Here is a 13,991-nt window from a genome sequence, read left to right on the forward strand (position 1 = left end):
AATGCCAGAATTAGACCATGAATCAATCACAAAATTCTGTAAGCCCACCCCCACGACTTTGTGATGCTTTGAGGGACCTCTGGACACAAACCATGACCAAATCTCAGGAAAATGGTCACCACTGAAACTGACACATATCTTCAGTATCTACCCAACTCTGTATATCAAAGACCCAATCCAGTCTTGGTAGTCCATTGACACTGTGTGGTACTGGGCAATACTAGATTAGCCTTAAGCATCAGCTGTTTCATCATTTTTAAATTCAAAACACCACTGCAGGGCCTGGGACAGGACAGTTCAAGGAAACATTACAAAACAAAAATATTTTCAACACTTTACGTGAAGCACAGCACTGGCCCGCAATGGATAAGGATCGTCCCTGTCATCAATTGGAAACCCCGGGACACATATGGTAAAGAACCTATCACAAACTGCACGCCTGATTCTATCACACACACACACACACACACACACACACACACACACACACACACACTAAAGAGTTAAAATGAACTAAACTAATAATAAGACATTTTTGTCTCAGGGAGCTGCCATTTCCCCACATCTTTGAGGGAAATTTTCTATGGAAGCCCAACTCTACAAGGCAGAGTTTAATGGGTTTGGTCATGATATTGAATCTATGGTCCTGCTTCCAAATATGGTTGGAGGTTCTAAAGTAATAGACAGTGCCTTCCACTCTTTCCAGCTCTTAATAACTGCGTAGCTGAAGAATAACTCAAGTTTTGGCCATGAAAGTGTTTATTTATGGCCTTTATAGAACTATGACATCTCCCAATGTCCAAAACTACTACTCAGTTGTGGGCTTATGTTTCTTGTTTTTTTTTTTTTTTTTTTTAATTTTGAAAATTTGACCCTTCTCTATCCAGATCCAGCTCAACTGCACTCTCTGCCAAGAAGACTCCTGTAGTTACCACTCTTGCCCTTACACAGATATGTGAGAGCTTGGCTATTAGGTGAGCACAAGGAGAAATTTCAGAGCTGAAATTAAGGAGAATGATGCACTCTCTTAGATGAATACTAATACGCAGATATTTTCTCTAAAATCACTGATGCCTCCTTACCTATGCTTTAACAATCATGCTGTATCACTCATGTTTCCATTTCTACAAAACACTTAACACAGGCAACTTAAAACAGGAATGGTTTGTTTTGGTTTAGGTTTTCAGAGGTTTCAGTCCATCCATGGTGGCTGGTTCCAAGGCAAAAAGCACATCCTGAAAACCTATCTCAGAAGAAAGGTGCTGGACCCATGACAGCTAGGAGAAAGGCAAGGCGGGGTGTGGTGGGGCGGGGCGGGGCTTGGTGAGGCGAGGCAATGAATTAGGGAAAGGAGAGGAGAAGAGAAGATTAAAAACAAGAATGAAATGTCTCAACTCGTGACTGCAACTGGAAGCCTTAAATGGTTGCCATTATCCACTGTAAAAGACACCAGAAAATAAGAGTTGCTGCTACTCTTGGAAATCACAAAGCAGAGGAAGCCACAAAGCTGGCCACAGAGGGCTCCATTTGGGATCAATGACTTAAAACAAAATTTGGAAGCCCAACATGAGATACCGCCTGCTACATTTCTCTGTCTCTGTGGCGTTCCAACAAAGAATATAAATGGGCACAACACGAAGGGGCCCACAAGGGACCAAATGGTGCTTGGAATTTACCAGATGAGTGAATAATCGTCTCTCACAATCTGGCCAGTGCTTACGTAAAAGACCATCACAGCACCACACATGGAGGTAAAACTGCCATAATAGTAAGTCATTACTATTATACTTCTAAATTAACCCCAGTCAGTACCTCTATTAGTCAGAAATATCAAACCTGTGTAAGAACTGAGCCAGTATCTAGCCCTAAACCCCCACCATGTGTTCAACATGCTGGACTTTCACTCTTTGAAGATCTACAAATAGACTTTATGGAAATCAAAACATGCAGAGGATATAAATATCTCCTGGTACTTGTCTGCACTTATTCTGATTGGCCAGAGACACACTTCACTAGAACAGAAAAAGCCACTGAGGTTTACAGAGTGCTACTGAGAAAAATAATTCCTAGATAAAGTCTTCCCATCACTATAGACAGCAACAATGGACTTGCGTTTCTGGCAGAAATAATTGAAAGGTCAACTAAAGAACGAAAAACCAAGTAGAACTTACATACAGTGTGCAAAGTTTTAGGAAAGTTGAAAGGATGAATATGACTTTAAAATCAGTATTAACTAAATATCACCAAGAAGCTCAGGCACCTTGGATAGATTTACTTTCCACGGTCCTCCTCAAGGTCCAAAGTTCACCAGGACCCACAGAGCATACACCCTTTGAAGTTTTGTATGGGAGATCTCTTCCCTTAGAGGTTTTCAGGGAGGCCTACTTCAGCTAGGTAATACATTCCTGCAGGTCAACTTACACAGTTGGGAAAACCTTTTTCTCAGATAAACAAAAATATAGCTGAAAGATCAGCCATACCCCACAGATACACCTGCCCATACCTATAACTCTAGGGATATGGTTTTGATAAAAGATTAAACGAGTCTTAAAACCCGGCTGCAGTAGCTCCTTTGTGATTATTTGGCTAGACCAAAAGCTGTCAGGTTATCAGATGTTCAGGCCTGGATCCCTCACTCTTGGCTCAAGAAGGCTCACCCAGATGATTACTGGAAATTCTATGCAGCCTGGTCAATTCCCCTGAAAATAACCATTAAATATGATGCGTTTCAAGCCTTGCTCCAGTCATTCTGGATGCTAACAGGGAAATTCAGAGCTGAAGCTAGAGGACAGCATTCATCGGGCAGATAATGCAATAACCATTAGAAGACCACACAGCCAAGCCTTGCTTCTGTCACTCTGGGTGCTGACAGGTCAATGCATGGCTGACACTTGACAGTGTTGTCAAGATTCCAAGTGTGATTGCTTATCCCAGTTCTCTCCAATATGCACTCGCTATGGTTATCCAGCTGGTTCCTGCTGCCTACCCTCTCGCTGGTTATAACATATGCCTGGACCTTGTGGACAGTTGCTCCAGAAGAATGGAAGGCAAACAGTAATGCTCTTTTCCTTACTGTATACATAGTTTCGTTGATTGGATTTGCTGTTGTAATCTGTTTTCCTCATTTAGAAAAAGCCGAGGCTATCAGTTATAACTAGAAAATGTTCATTGCTACTGATGTGCCTGCATTTAATATTGGGATTTGAGTGTTGGCTCTGTTCACTTTAAACATGGGAAATCAAATAGACTGAACCCGAGCCCTGCGTGGGTTTCACTTGGTAAAAACTGACACCTGGGAGGTAATTCAGCCCAAAGTCTGGAACAGGGCCCAGTAATTCTTAGATTTGACTTTTGCCAAATTATCACCATTCTAGAGACACAGAAACCCTCTTGCCAAAAAGTGCATGGAGGATGTCACACAGAATTTGTCTGGTGGTCTTTGATTTCTATTGTACCCTAGGGACAGATATTGAAAAACTAGGTGCAGATCCAGAATGGAATATAACTGTCCTTCTTGGAAATGTGTGTCCACAGCCTCCTGTCAAGGGGTCCAATGACACTTGAGCCTTTCAGTTCTGTTCTGCATCAAGCAGATAAAAAATATATACAAGGATCATGCAATCTGATGCATCTCTTCCTGACTGACCTGAGCAACCCCTCCGCTTATCCTGTTCAAACTTGGGGAATATGACACTGGTGTCCAGGGAAAGATCCAGGAGGATGCTTTATCTTCCAGAGATTAATTTGCCTACAATTCCCAAGAGGATAGGAACAGATCACCGTAAGATCACCCCTCAGATAGCTGAACAGGATGAAAATGAAATAAAAGAGGCAGTCCCAATCCCCCCAGACATAGAACATATACTACGGTCTGCCTATAACTTCCTGAGCATAAGCTCCCCAGAAGTTGCTTTTAACTGTTGGCTTTGTCCTAAACCTGTACCTCCCTTTTACTATGGAGTTTCCACATATGCACTTCCTCAAAGAAGCTTGCACAAATGTGAACACTCAGCTTCTCTACCTGAATGTGGAAATGTAACTTGTATCCTCCTACCAGGTACCTTCCCTGTGCCTCATGCAGTCAGGCCTGGGTGGGAGCCTGACCACACCCATCAATACCCATTTCTCTTATCCCAATGAGATAAAAACTTGCCTTGGACAGTACCCAAAATTGTGCCTGTGCTCTGTCATCATCTTGCCACAAATACAAGTCTAGGAGGGAGAGGAGGAATAAGTGTCTTCATCCTAATGGCCTCACACAGTTTTAAGAGGGCCATGCAGGTATTCCCAATCCTGGGTGGGATGTCTTGTTGGTTTGGTTAGAGAGAGAACAACTACAGTAGTCACCTAGAGAATGGAATGAAACCAATTAGCTGGGTCCACTGACCAGTAACTCCAAAGTTTATGTGATAAAATGTTATTGTTACAGGACCACATAGAGTCTCTTGAAAAAGTCCTCCAAAACAGGAGAGCCTTTGATTTAGCCTTTCTACAACAAGGGGGAGTTTGTAATACCCTTGAAGAAAACTCCTGTTTCTAGGCCAATAAGTATGGAATAGTCCAAGTAGGTCTACAACAGATGCAAGAGAGGTTACATAACTGGGTCAGACAATGAAACCAGAAGCAGGGGTGGTTCTGAGGTTTATCTGACTTGAAACCATGACCAGAGCCCCTTTAGGGCCTCCTGAGAGCCCTTGTGTTAATTCTCCTGATAGGGTCCTGCCTGATTAATTGGATTGCTTGATTTGTTTCATAATGGGTCAAAGGCAGAAGCTTTCATATGGACTTAAGACCTAAGCTTTCTTATGCAGCTTTAGATAGAAGCAGCACTGAAAAAGGTTTTTCTGAGTAATGACAAGAGGGCTAAGTGAAAGGGAAATCTGTAAAAGGAAAAGTTGTCCTTTGAAAATGTTTATTCTTTTTGAAATTGCCTCATGGTTTTGTGATTACTTTCTTGATTCCCATACACAAGTGTGTAAACAAACACACAGGTTGTTTGATTGTACCAAGCTTCGCGGTCATTCATCTAGCCCTGTAACTGATTATCTCTCCCTGCTAGCTGATCAGACAAACTGCCAAGCTGTTGTGTCCTGCCTTTGTAAGGTGTGCTTATGGCTCATGTAAAAATGCTGGCTCACAGGCACTCAGGGCCTGGCTTGCACTGGAAGGTATTTCAGTCAGGACCACTGGTGTAAGATAAAGCTGTTAACTGCTTCCTCACTTCCTCAGTGTTGTGCCTTGCCCTGACTCAGTTTTGCCTCACCAATTCCTCCCACATGTGCAGCTTTGATGGTGTGTGTGTGTGTGTGTGCGCGCGCGTTTTGGTACAGGGTCTCATTGTGTGGCCTATTTTCCACAGGCTGACCCCTACAATTCTCCTTTCTGGACTAATTTTTTTTTTGATATGGTGGGAACTGAACCTACTTTCTTATTCATGTTAGGTGAGTGCTCCACCACTGTAACTTGTAACTTTGAGTGATCTCTTGCCTCAGTGTCTTCATTTGTTAAATAACGGTATAAATAAGGGCCTCCATATTGGGCTGCTATGACATGGTGGGAAACTATGCTAAGCATTGCTCTGGTGCCTGAAATATACTAAGCACTTTCTTACTATAGCTTTGATTTTGTTACCAGCTTCTTTCTTGTTTCAGATCAAACATTGTCTCTTCCTGGAGATTTTCTGCACCATCACAGATGCTATCTATACGCATTTTAATATTCATTTTTATTTACCTTTCATACCGTATGATTAGCATCTGGTAGCACATTAATTGTTGATTATCTAGCTTTATATTTTCATTTATGGCAAGGAGTGTATGCCAATTAATGTATCAACTCTTGTCTCAAATATTCATATATGTGTGAAAATAATGTCTCACCTCTCCTTTCTAACTTTGACATGTGTTTTGCATTGGATAGCTTAGTGCCGTTTTCTGTTCATATAATGATAATTTCAGTATATAGGATGAAATACATGGGAATTGGATAAGGTACCTTGAAATAGTACTTTTCATTGTGGGTCTCCAGAAACACATTCTCTTTGGCAATTAGTATTTTTTGGTCCACTGTCTTTTGTCAGATCTGGCAGAGTCTATGTGGCAGACAAATACAAAACAGGCATAGAGTTTTTATACAAAGGGTTGACTACTATTGTTGGAGAAGGATGCATGGTGCAGAGGTGTGTGTGATGGTGTGAGAATGGGTGTGGTTCCCAGGAGACAGGATGGAGGTGGACAGGTCCAGGAGAAGCCAGTGCATAGGAGGCGGGGTATGAACAAGGCCTCCCAGAGAAGCTGGCCTGACTGGATGGCAGGGCAAATGATGTAAGTAGACAGAGGTGACAGGCACATGCAGTGCAGAGTATCAAGTGTACACACACCTTCACATGCATGTGTGCACCAAGAATACAACCTCGGAGTGCTAAAGAGTCCACAGTCTGAAGTAAGTGCCTGCCATCTTCACATTTATCCATGAAATGAATATGAGGAAAGCACCTAATGAAAGCAACCCCACACTCCTGAAGACATCCCAGTTCCAGAACTTCTTGTTCATGTGAAAAACACAGCCTGACCATAGGTCCATCTGTTCTTCTAGGTCCTCACTTGGGTAGACCCTGAAAAAGTACCATCAACTATCTTCCCTCAAATCCCACCAGATGTTTCTGTATTGTCCATGTTTGAGTGACCACAAATCGTGGTGATGGGAGGTCTTAATATTAATAGTAACTCATTCGTTGATACAAAGTTATATAATATAAGAAATTCCATTAACACTGAAGACCAGGAGCAGGGGTGCTTTGGCCTCCAGAGAGAACATGCAACTTCTCAGCTTGGGGTTCTCTAGAGTAAATGGCAACAATGGAATTGCTGACCCCTACATCAGTGTTCTATATGATATCCCGGCAAGACATCGGGGCTCAACCACTGAGCATGGCACCTCTTCCAGCAGAAACGCCACAGAAATCTTACTCTTTTGCATCTGGAAAATGATGTTAACATCTGCACTGCAAAGGTCCCTTAAATAACTGAGGTCTGATTGCAAAATTCCCTAGAAGGCATGCTGGGATGAGTCACCAACTCAAAGTACTACTGGCTAAAATATTTAAAACATACTCATCTCTAGAGTGAAAAATAAGTTCCAGTTTACTTTAAATGATTTGTAAGCGTATAATTATATATAAGGGACAGACAATGATACAAATATTCTACACTGATTTCTGTATTTTGATTCTGTCTTAGCTTGTTCTCTCCTTTACATAAACAAAGTGTCATCATTTCTGTGTAGATGTCTTCCCAAAGCCACGTGCAGCCCAGGAGATGGGCTTCTGGAGTTTGAAATTGACTCATGGCCCAGTGCTGGGGTTAAGGGTGTGAGTTCTACACCCGTCCTAGGGAAGGTAGCCTGCACACAGGTACCAGGGACAGGAAGAGTCTTGCCCTCTCTCTTCCCCTTGCCTGCTTGGCTTTGCTGCGTTCTGCCACCGTGAGCTGGTGCCCCTCTTCCATATGCCACCCTGCTTGGAACCAGTTGATTGTGGACTGAAACCTCCACAAACCATGAGCTAATTGAACCTTGCCCTTCTAATTTTGGGTTTCAGGTATTTTTTTCTCAGCAACGAAAGAAAAGTAATTGAGACGAGGTTTGGGGCCACAGATGTGGAGCTGTTGCTGTGCCTGTACCTCAGCATGTGGTTCAGGATCCTTTCTGAGTGCCTTGTGGCAAGAGTTTGGAAAGGTTTGGAAATAGAGGCTGAGAAAAGTAGAGCTAGAATGCCTTATGCAGTTCTGGATGGGAGATTCTGTTCAGAACTCAGCAAATCTGAGGCTGATAGAAATCCTGCTGGTTAAGATCAGGCTTGGGAGGCTTTTGCTGGGAAGAAGGACAGCATTGCTGTGGGACTCCAGATGATGTGTGTTATGGCTTGGCAGAAAGTTCGTCTGTATTTTACTCATATCCAGGGTATTTGCCTGAGACTGAGATTAAGGGTGACTGAATAGTTAATGTGGCAGAAGAAATTTCAAGGCACTCAAATGCTGAAGAGATGGAATGAAAAAAAATTTAAAAAAACAGGGGCTGGGGATTTAGTTCAGCGGCATAAGCGCCTGCCTTGCAAGAGGCAGTCGTGAGTTCGATCCCTGGTACCGATAAAAAAAAAAAAAAAAGGAGACATGGCATGGTTACTCCTGCAGGTTTTGGGCCAGACTGTGTTGAGAACCACAAGCAAACAGCCTATCAGAATTATTTAAACACTGTGAGTTTGTCCAAAGAGGAAGCTCCGATAAATTTGAACTGCAAAGACATAGCTGAGGAAAACTTGACTGCTTAGAAGGGACAGGAAAATAGAAGAGATGGCAGCAGGACTCCAGAATTTTTATCCTGGAAATTGCAAAAATGCAAGACTTTGCTTTGAGAAGAAAGCCCCAGAGCACCATATTCCAGAATGGCAGTGGCCTCATCATGTTCCAGAATGGTGGCAGCATAGAGAATTTGTTCTTCAGAACTGAATTCAGAGTGCACAGTGATCCAGCCGCTACATACAAGAAAGAAGAAAGCCTACCTACTGTGCTAACTGGCAACAGACATTGACATGATTCATGTGGCACAGGTTTTACATGCATGCATAACACAAGAGTTAAGGGGTTTGGGGGTTAACGCTTCCACCCAGATTTCAGAGGCCTGGGATGCCAGGAAGTGTGCCACTGTCCAGTGTCAAACAAACATTAGAATATTTAATTGCTATTATATTCCATAGCTATTAAAAGAATAGGGACTACTTAATGCATTTTATGTCATGAAATTTTCTTGCCCACCTACCTCGGGATTATCTTGTTTGTTTGTGAAGGCAGTCCTTTTAGAAGAGAAAGGCAAATTGTCACTTGATTTTGTTAACAAAATACTAATAACACTAATATTAGTAAGTCACCAACTCTCTCCATTTTGTCCGAGACACTGAAAACAGGTATCAGATTATCCTTGTATAGTTCTAGGTCGGGTGGAAACTCCAATGACTGAGCCTTCTCTGTACTCACAAATGGAACTGTATGATCTGAGTCATATATACAGGCAACTGTATCTCAGGGTCCTCAGTTGGTACACGAGCCTAAGTGGAGCTATCTGTATGGGGGCAAGCCGCATATCCCCATAATAGTTATTTTAGATCCTCTGGAAGACAACACTGTCAAAACTTAAAAAACTTGAGTAGGCATTGGTGGTAGAGTACTTGCAGAGCATGTGAACACACACACACACACACACACACACACACACAGTCACCTGTGATCTGGGTCACAGTTTAATGCTAAAATCACAATTCTAGGTCATGTACTTGGTAAGTATTATGGCTTGAGACGTATGATAATTCACTGCCAAAATTTCTGTAATAAATATTTCTTGTACATGAACTGTGTGTTATAAAGCTAGTAACAGCAGAAACATGACATAAGTTGGGTCCAGAGATTGAGTATAGTGTTCTATCTGAATCTAGTTCCTGATTGGAACTGGAGGCCAAGACTTCTGAACACCAATCAGGGGACCAGTGGAGATAACATGGGTGCTGTGGATTCTTCACACAGATTTAATGGGGCGATTTTGCACATGAAAGGGAAAAACTTGGAGATCAAGATAATTGACCCTCCAATTCAGGGAAGACCTATATGATGATTCTCATGCCTGGGCATATCCACTTACTCTCATGGCACCTTCCAATCCCTTATTTAACCTTGATCCAGGATAAGTGACGGTGAAGAGGCCAGTGTTAGGATTCTACCAAGAACTGAAATTCCAAGGTTTTCCATATTGTATCGTCACGACTTCCTTGGGGCCCTACCTGGAATATTTTTGCTCAGTAAGCCATTTCTAGAGGACCTATCCTATGAGTCCACACATTTAGCATATGAAACTGGGATTGGAAAGGTGTCAGTGAAACTCAACAGCAATTCTGGACCCAGAGTGATGTGTAGAGAATAACCAAAGGACCCATACCTGCATTGCAAATGAAATCATCACCCAAAAAAATCTCTTAAGAAAACTGCTAGTAGTCTCTCTCTCTCTCTCTCTCTCTCTCTCTCTCTCTCTCTCTCTCTCTCTCTCTCCCTCCCTCCCTCCCTCAAGTGGCAGTGAGGAAAAGTTCTTCGAATCTACCTGCTTATCTGGTTTCCACCATCTATGTTAGGCTTTCTCAGCTGTGCTATCTTCCTGAGCCCATGGGTGAAGGCTACATGTCACGGATAAAGGACGATCAGATGCCAGTCCAAGCTCATAAGAAGTGGATATGGAGAAAAAGTCAAATAGAGTTAGATCTCTGTAAGGTCTCTAAAACGTCCTGACCTACTTAATCAGTAGACAACTGGGAAGGCCTAGAAATGATTTGGATCTATGTCAGTGAGTTGTAGATATTGACCTGAGCAAATCCAGGGATGAGTTGCCTTTTTACCAGCATTAAAATAAGTTAATTCACACACACACACACACACACACACACACACACACACACACATTTAATTCTATTACAAACACATGGAGCTTGTTTCCATTATATATGTAACACAAAATTAAGATTTATATTTTCAAATTTCAGTCTTGGAAGCCAAAAGTAGGATATATAAGTTGTACTTACCACATTCTGTAAAAGAAAGTATCGATTAAGATTACATTAGTACCTATTTGAAGTACCTATTTTCCCTTGACCAGCCTTCTGGGGTTACAATGAACAGGGAACTTTGTCCATGGTACCATTCCATGCAGGACCTCTCACACCCTGGGGCTATAATGAGGTGAAGCAGCCAAGAAATGCACGTGCCTGCTTCTCTCTTATGAAGAACTCGTCCATTCTGGACCAAAGTCCCCGAGAGAAGCATCTATCACATTTGCCTTCAAAATCTTTCTGCTTGTATTGTTGAGACGATATTGATGAAGAGCAGGCAGTGGGCTCTGTGGTGTTTAAGGGTACCTTTCCACTTCCCTCAGAGGCCATAGAGTCTTCTAGACATGATGGCTCTACTTTTGAAAGTTAGTGAAAAGTCCACAAGTATCATGTAAAGCAAACCTGATCAAGTCACGGCTGATAGCTCAAATATTTTGACCCAAGAGAAGCCAGCCGTAGGACTAGAAGCCCTGTGAGAGGGACGTATTGAAAAAGATCTCTTCCCAGAGAAATGCATGGAATATCCAGAGAGTGACTAAGAAAGACTGGAAATGGGAATTCTGTAACAGACTAACATTGAGAAACTAGAGAAAAAGTTGACTGGAGGATTGAGGGGGCTGCAAACTGGAAGCAGTGTGGGCTGCAGAAGCCTGAATGATCGATGAGCTGGTAGAAACAGAAGGTGCCTCCCCGAGAGCAGTCACCCATTCCAAGCATCAGCCCTGTCCTTCTAGATAAGGTGCAGAGGATGCTCCCTGCAGCCCTTCCTCTCTTCCCAAATGCGTGCCTCCTCACATGCTTCCTTGCTTCTGGAGCATTTCACATCCTCTTTCTGTCTTTTCTCCTGCTCCTACATTTCAGAGCTGTTTCTCTCTCTCCGCTTAACCTGGTCTCTTCCCGGTTCTTACCGTGGGGAAGAAATAAACATCTCTGTGTCCTTTCTACCTTCTTCTCTATTCCTGTGCTCTTAGGTGTCCACGCTCTGATTGTATAGTGTCAAGATACAGCCTCTGTTTGTCCTCAGAGGTGCAGGTGAGCCTGTGGGACAGGACAAGTTGCATTTGAACACTTGGTACCTTGACCCCTGAACAGTTTATGCAGCATCGCACTTTGGCTGTAAGAACCAGGTGTGCATGTCCCCAAAATGGCAGCACTTGGGAGGCTGAGGCAGGAGGATTCCCATGAGGTTGAGGCCATCCTGAGATACATAGTGAGTTCAAGCCAACTTCAAATTACGGAGTGATACACTGTTTCAAAAGAAAAAAGAAAAAAAAAAAAAAAAAAACTTGAACCAGGTATGGCAGGGAAAGCCTATAATCCCATTACTCAGAAGGCTGAGGATCACTGCAAGTTTCAGGCCAGCCTGGCCTACCCAGTGAACCGAGCCAGCCTGAACTACACAGCAAGAATCTGTCTCAAAAACCAAACAAGAAAAATGAAAGAAAAACAATCTTTGCTTGAACAGAGTAAGGAAGAAAAGCTTAGCATGAAAAATCATCGCGTGAGTAAGTAGGAGAAAAGTAGAGTAGCATAGAGACAAAGAATCACTCTCCTAAACTCCATGACCACCCAAGTACAAAGAGTATTTAGCACAGAGCCGGTGGTCACTCAACAGCTGGGAGGAAATTGTACAAGGATCTCACTGAGGTGAAAAATATATGTCTCGAAGCCCGGAGCTGAGGTAATGAAGCATGAGGAGCGGAACTGTCTTGCTAAAAAAAAACATATAACTACCCCTGAGGGCAGGTGTTCTTTACTATCCAGAACCTAACCTCAATTGTACATGTTCTGTGGTTCTGGATTCAGCCCTCACCACCACACATGGTTTTCTCATTATTTGAGACCCCTCTAGAAAACTTAGGAAATCATCTAAACTGCATGAATGGGAAGCATGGAATTTACTCACTAAGATGAGTAAACAATCCAGTTGAGGGCTAGTTTCACCATTCAGTGGCGTCCAATTTGCCCTTCACCTACTTCTGTCACTTTGTGTGTGTGTGTGTGCGCGTGCGTGTGTGTATAGGAACTACTAGATACTCCACGTTCATCTTATGTAATCTTAGCCTCAGCCTTGGAATCAGTCATTTTTCCAGTTATCAGTTTTTTTTTCTGTATGGCAGTGAGGCTCATTCTGGCCATAGATGGCTTGATTTAACCCTACGAATGCACATGCCTTTCACCTTCTTAAAGAGTTGGTCACAAATTAAAGGAAACACTATTTTCTTGATACTGAGAATTGAACTCAGGACCTTGTGCTTGCCAGTCAAATGGTTATGGTACCAAGCCAGATCCCTGACCAGTCAGAAATTAAAAAAATAACAACAACAACAACAACAGCAACAAAACAGGAAGACAGTGGAACACATAGAGCAAAGATTTCCAATAATGGCTAATATACTCACTATTTCGCCCTCTCCAGTAGAGTTTTGTGTCGACTGGACTGTGGCAAAGACATAGAGAAAAAGAAATAATTGGTAGTTTTGTGTCTAATTTGCATTTCATCACATACCGGGTGGGACTTGTAGGATTTGCTGTACTTCCCTCATTACAGAGCTAAATCTTGGGGCTAGGGACATAGCTCAGCAGTGTGAGTGCCTGCCTGGAAAGCGCTAGGTCATCAGTTCCATTCCCTGCAAAAAAAAAAAAAAAAAAAAAAAGAGCCAGGCATGGTGGTGCACTCCTGTAACCCCAACAGCACTGGGAAAGTTGAGGCAGGTGGATCGTTTCAATTTCCGGAACAGCTTGGGCTCAAAGTGAGCTCATGGCCAGCCTGAACTGCATAGTGAGAAGTTGTCTTTAAAAAAAAATAGCAAGCTGGATCTCAGTGTCCCTTGCAGTGAGCTTACAGGGTGACTCTGGTGTTCCCGAGAGGAGCATTGTGAGATGCCGCTAGCATGTTTGGTTAATCAAAGACATTTCTAAGAGACAATTCCAGCATGGCAGTAACCAGCCCACAAGAGGGCCTGTTTGCGCAGGCGCCATGAGCCTGGAAAAGCACCCTCTGGGTGTAAAGGGGCGGAGCTTCCTTTGGCGCCTCCTTCAGTCTAGGAAGCAAACGCGTGGGAGTCTTGGTGGCTGATGTGGTAGATTCTGTGGTAGATTCTGTGGTAAATTCTGTGGTAGATTCTGCATGACAACACAGCCATGCAGGCCTCTGACAGAGATTCAGGACAGGAAGATGACCAGGATGACTCCGGAAACTTTGAAGACCAGGACAGCTTTACTGCTGCGGTCATTGACATGGGCATCGACTTAGGAACCATCGCGCAAGTGGTGGCGATACCTCAGGGCGCTGGGTCCGGTGGGCAGGCTATGCTCATGATCTGCAGGACCAGGCTGTACCTGCATG

The sequence above is a fragment of the Cavia porcellus genome, unplaced genomic scaffold, assembly GCF_034190915.1.
Source record: "Cavia porcellus strain 051 isolate PalLab524CR breed Dunkin Hartley unplaced genomic scaffold, mCavPor4.1 scaffold_3, whole genome shotgun sequence".
NCBI classification, from domain to species: Eukaryota; Metazoa; Chordata; class Mammalia; order Rodentia; family Caviidae; genus Cavia; species Cavia porcellus.